The sequence below is a fragment of the Neofelis nebulosa genome, chromosome 4 (assembly GCF_028018385.1).
Source record: "Neofelis nebulosa isolate mNeoNeb1 chromosome 4, mNeoNeb1.pri, whole genome shotgun sequence".
NCBI lineage: Eukaryota > Metazoa > Chordata > Mammalia > Carnivora > Felidae > Neofelis > Neofelis nebulosa.
The window spans coordinates 22,574,503-22,580,502 of NC_080785.1; positions in this window are offsets into that span (position 1 = coordinate 22,574,503).

Consider the following 6,000-nt stretch of genomic DNA (forward strand, 5'->3'; position numbering starts at 1 on the left):
CTGTGCTGACAGCAGAGAGCCCAACATCGGGCTCAAACTCATGAACTACAAGATCATGACCCGAGCTAAAGTCGGATGGTTAACTGACTGTGCCACCCAGGCGCTCCCTACCTCCCCCCCATATAGTACTTCTTAAACTTACATGTGCAAGCAAATCTTGGGGAACTTATTACAGTGCACGTTCTGATTCGGTAGTTCTGGGGTGTTGTACTTTTCTGCTGAGCTTCGGGGTGATTCGGTAGTGCTTGTCCACCAACAAGGCTTTAGTAGACCTAACCCTTCTGAGGTTCCTATCCTGGCCAAGCCTCTCAGGTAAACCCCCTTAATTCTCATACACACTGGTATGTGACTTTTTACTTCTGTCATTGACCCCCAGCAGGACAAACAGAAGCCCTTTTAGTGTCTTATCACACATGCTCAAGCCATGTATTTCACAACTAAGGAATAGGTATTAATTTAAAACTACAGTTGGCCCTGGAACAACCTGGCTTTGAACTTTGCAGATCCACTTATATGTGGATTTTTTTTTCTGACAAATACAGTACAGAACTGTAAATGTATTTTGTTATGATTTTCTTTTCTTTTTTTTTATGATTTTATTTTTAAGTAATCTCTATACCCAATGTGGGGCTCAAACCCAAGACCCCAGGATCAAGAGTCACATGCTCTTCTGACTGAACCAGCCAGGAACCCCCTCTTCCTACTGATTTTTTTAATAACATTTTCTTTTCTGTAGCTTGCTTTATTTAGGAATACAGTATGTAATGCATATAACCTACAAAGTACATATTAATCAATAGGTGTTTGTTATCCATAAGGCTTCCGGTCAGTAGTAGGCTATTAGTAGTTAAGTTTTGGGAGAGTCAGAAGTTATGTACAGACTTTTGACTATTTGGTGTGGGGGGTGGTTAACCCTCAAGTTGTTCAAGTGTCGATTTTTGGTTCCTTTGGCATATGGCATTAAGTCATTTGTATAAATCTGGCCTTTGTTAATGGCTGTAACCCGAACAAAGAAAACTCTTGGTTTAAATTGAATCGATGAGTCCCTCAGGGATTTCTTAACCATAGCCCTCATATCTGGCTATCAACAAGACTTTTGCTTGTCTCAGATTCTTCTTGAAAGCCAAGGTGTGTAGAGGGCCAGACACTCTGGTCTGCCAACTTTTGTCAAGTGCTAGCTGGTAAAATGGGATCAAAGTGTATTCACCAGCACTCCCAAGACTCCACGTGAGCCATGGGACCTAGAGGTGTGGCCATGCTTCCTCGCTGTGGTGCGTTCAGTTCTCCAGAACTCTGTTTCTTGTTCTGGGCTTACACATGTCTCTGGAAGTACTCAAGTCCAACCTGCCTTTTCCTATGCAGTTTTCAAAGTATATCCTTTCTTCCGACCTTCCTCTTCACAGAGGGAAGCAGTGCAGCCTCAGAGATCTAGCCCATCCGAATAGTCCTACCCAGAAATTTGTCTTCCAGTTAAAAAATATTTTTAATTGGAAAATTATGTACTAATCTTCACCTCAGAAGACACTAATAGTGGAACTCACTCTTTGAACAAAGGCGATGTGGGTAATAGGAGAGGGCTTTGGAACCAGACAGACTTGGATTTGCACCCTGGCTCAGCTGTTACTAGCCTGATCTAAATCATTTTTCTAAATCAAATGAAATCTGGTGAGGGTTCCCACTTCTCAGGGTGTGTGGGAAATCCACTCTCAAGTTGTTGTTGGGACCCCTCACTTTCCAGAACGAGAGCAGGACTTGCGGTCCTCATCTGTTCATGGTTGCCACCGTTCATGCACCTGGCCTGGACCCTTGTCGTCACTCGGAAGGGAGGCTCATCAGTGTCTCTGCTTCCCTCACGGCTTTGTACAACACCCCAAACCGTGTGTTTACTACAGTGTCCCCAAATACTGTGTCAACATCTTTACCTGAAATCTTGCCCCCGGCAGTGCGTAAATGGGTCGGGGCTTTGCTCTTCATGGGACCCTAACCTTCTCCTCTCCCAGTTTGGGGAAAATCAGGCCTACTGGTTGAATAACTCACTTTTTCAATCCCACAAGCCCACAGCCTTCATACCCATAGCTTTGGGGGATTCTAGCACTTTAATTCCTTTGGTCTCCACCTTTAAAACTCAGAGGTCCCCAGGTTAGTCCACCCATCCAGAGAATTTCCCTTTTTGTTATAAACACCACCAAAGGTAAAAAAAAAAAAAAAAGTGTGTGTGTGTGTGTGTGTGTGTGTGTATAGTTACAACCATTGCTGATATTACTGTGTGTTTACTTGGAGTCTGCTGCTCTTCTAGAAGACCATAATTAATCTTCATTATTAAAAAATATTTATTTAATAATAAATTTATGTATTATTTAAAATTTTAATTATAAATGTATTATATAAATTTATATATATTTATAATATATATTATATATACATTTGTAATTAAAATTTTAATATTTATATATTTATATATAAATTTATAAAATAAATACATGTTATATATAAATTTATAATTAAAAATTTAAATAATACATAAATTTATTAAATCATTTTTATTGATTGTTGGATAATAATATTATTTTAATTTATCTAACAACTCTAATGGTATTCCTGTTTTTACGTGGAAGGAAATTGTGGCTGACGGGATTTGACCAAGCACCTGTGGCTAGTGAGTGGAAGAATCTCAGTGTGAGCGGAGATCTTTGGTTACGAAACCCTGGAAACACGGTGGTTGGGCTCTCACATTGCCAGTGACTCTTTGAGCTTGCGTATATTTGTTAAACGTATTTCCCTTACCTGAAGACATTGGCATCGGGTGGTTGCACTCCATAGCATCCTTCCATCTAAACAGTCTGTGACTCTGCGTAACTGCCGTTTTACTTCCCCTCTTTTTCAGCCAGGAGAGTGACTTTTACACTGTAAGGTATACACGGCTGCCGTAGTTCCCCGGGGAAAGGCAGCTCAGTGGGGGAGGTACCCAGTGACTACAGTTACAAGTTAGTGGCTCTGAGCAGCGAGTTTGTTGAAGGAGCTTTTGCAGGCAACCTCAGAAGGCCCCAGTGTTGACCGCCTTTGAACAATCACAGCGAATTTGAAAGGGGTCAAATGCAGAAGAAAAACCACTTTTGTCCAAATTTTAAATGAAGCAAGAGAATCCGGAAGCTCAGTGGATCCTTTGACTGTGGCTCACCAGTGGAACATAGAGTCAGAGAGGTGATTTATAAACCTTTATAAAAAAAGAGGTATTTATAAAATACTTTAGAAAAGTATGCAGTGTTAGGCGGTCCAGCATGAGATCACTAGAGGACTGATGTTAAACTGACTTTGTTTCCTGTTTTGAAAGAGTCCACATATTAAGGGTATGTGGTTGATGTATTTTGTCTTGATTTTACTAAAGCATTTGACAGAGAATTCTATGAAGATAGTGACATGTTGATTAGATCAGTAGTTTCCTTTTTTTTTTTTTGCTCCCTCCTAAGAACTAGATTCTCATCTGCACTCCACACCTATTGCAAGAAAGTTATTGAGCAAAGGGCCCAAGAATCCATATGTTAAAAAAGCTTATCCAGGTCCACTGCTGCCATTCCATAGACTGGCATTGGAGAAACACCACAGAAGTTTTCAAATTTGGGGAGAGGGGCAGGGAATCCCCTGCTCAAATAAAATTTTTTATGAAACTCTACCATATAAAACAGATAAAGCGACATATGATCCTAGTATAAATTTTTTGAAGTTTACACTTATAATTTTTTTTAAAGTTTATTTATTTTGAGAGAGAGAGAGCGAGAGAGAGAGAGAGAGAGAGAGAGCGCGCACACCCAGGTTGGGGAATGGAAAACAAAGAGAGAATCCCAAGCAGGCTCTGTGCTGTCAGCATGGAGCCCGATTCAGGGCTCAAACTCACAAACCGTGAGATCATGACCGAGCCAAAACCAAGAGTCGGACACTTAACCAACTGAGCCTCCCAGGTGCCCCTGTGTTCATAATGTTTACTGAAGAGTTAGAACAATGAGGCTGTTAATGAAAAAGTTTAAATCAGGTGCTGATAATCCCTGTGTTATAACTGTGTATTCACATCAGCTTCTGTGTTTCATGAGATTGTATACTTTGCTTTAAATGCATAATATTTAAGAAATCTGCTCTTATAATTACTCACAAATTATAACAGGGTTTTTTTGGTGTGTGTTTGCTTCGTTTTTAAATGACTTGCCATGGAATCCCAGGATACTTTTTTTTTAATTTTTTTTTTTTTAATGTTTATTTATTTTGGGGACAGAGAGAGACAGAGCATGAACGGGGGAGGGGCAGAGAGAGAGGAAGACACAGAATCAGAAGCAGGCTCCAGGCTCTGAGCCATCAGCCCAGAGCCTGACGCGGGGCTCGAACTCACGGACCGCGAGATCGTGACCTGAGCTGAAGTCAGACGCTTAACCGACTGAGCCACCCAGGCGCCCCCCAGGATACTTTTTAATTCCCCTAACCTAAGGTAGGGAATATTTGTTTCAGAACTGTAACCGTGTAATGAAACCTATGGAAACAATTGCTCACATTCCTTATCATAAATCTAAAGTCATACAGGAAACATCTAACTCCTAGAATAAATATTTATTCTCTCTCAAATAGGATATTATCACAAAGGACTTTTTACTGTGATGAAAGCAAGGCCGTATATGTGCCCCTGAGCCTCGCCTGGCATTTAATGGAAGCCCACACTTGGGCGTGGTTTTGTATGTGTGTGCTTACTTGAACAACTTCACGAGAGCGGACTGTGCACACTGGTGTTTTTCCTAAGACCGAGGCAGGCCTACAACTTCCCTTACCAGTGTCACACTTACAAGAAGCCCACGTGTGCACATAGAGGTCCCCCAGCCAGGGTCATGAGGCATGACCTGTGTATCTGCAGTGGGTGACGAGTTTGTATATAAGCCATTTCGGTGTCATTTAAAACAACTAGAGCTTTGAAAATATATAAAATACATTCGAACATTAGGAACAGAGGGTGGTGTCCTCGGAGCACCTCCATGGGAGTGCTCTTTTTGAAAATATGGATCTAATAATATTGACTGATTCATGTTGAGGAAGATCCTTGATTTTCTGCAGAATACACAGATAAAGTTGGGGACAGCTAGGTAGCTGCAGATGAGACAAATACCACAGTTGAGAAAGTGGATTTGTGTACACAAAGAATAGAGTACTGTTGAGTGCAAATGGGGAAGTGATCTCTTCTGGCCAGAAAATCAGGGAAGGCTTCCTGGAAGAGAAGACATCTGACGAGGCCTTTGAGGATGTTTAGGTCTTGGGTATGAGAATTATGAGGGAGAAGAAATGATGTTGTAGGGCAGTTCACCTTTTTGGAGAGTATGATTTTAGGCAAAAATAATGTACATGTCACTATTCTCTTACACAGATAACCTTTCTTCACTAGTAAATTAGCTGTATGCGCATTCAAAAGTAGAATCCATTCATAATCTGAAAAGAGGATCATTTTCATACATTTACACATGCCTCAAGTTTCCTTCAAAGTTACCACTGTCAGACAGTGATTCACTTATTCAGATTTAGACCTTTCCAGTGATACTTTGCCCAACTTGGCTGCCCCTTTAATACCTCCATGCATCATAAATGTACCCTAAACCTGGCCTCTGCAAGAGGCCATTCATTCATTCATCCAGCTGTTCGCCCACGCTGGCATATTGAGCACCTATATATGCGTAGGTCTTGGTGAGTTCTAGGCACCCAGCAGTGAACAAGTCAGCACTGGAGGGTGAAGTGGGTGCCTGGAAACCACCTAAAGTTCTTATCGCTGAACTGCATTTAAGAAGATAACAATGCAACTTTTCCCACAAACTGATAACAGCATAAAGTGTACACATCCCAGAGCGTTTACATTTTAACAAGGATCAAAGCTTCGCCTCAAACTACTTCTAATCAGGAGGCGTGTGAGGGGAATTGTGGTTTGAGCCTTGGGTCCTTTCCAGCTTATACAGCTTCTTAGGCAGCAGGATTGGTACT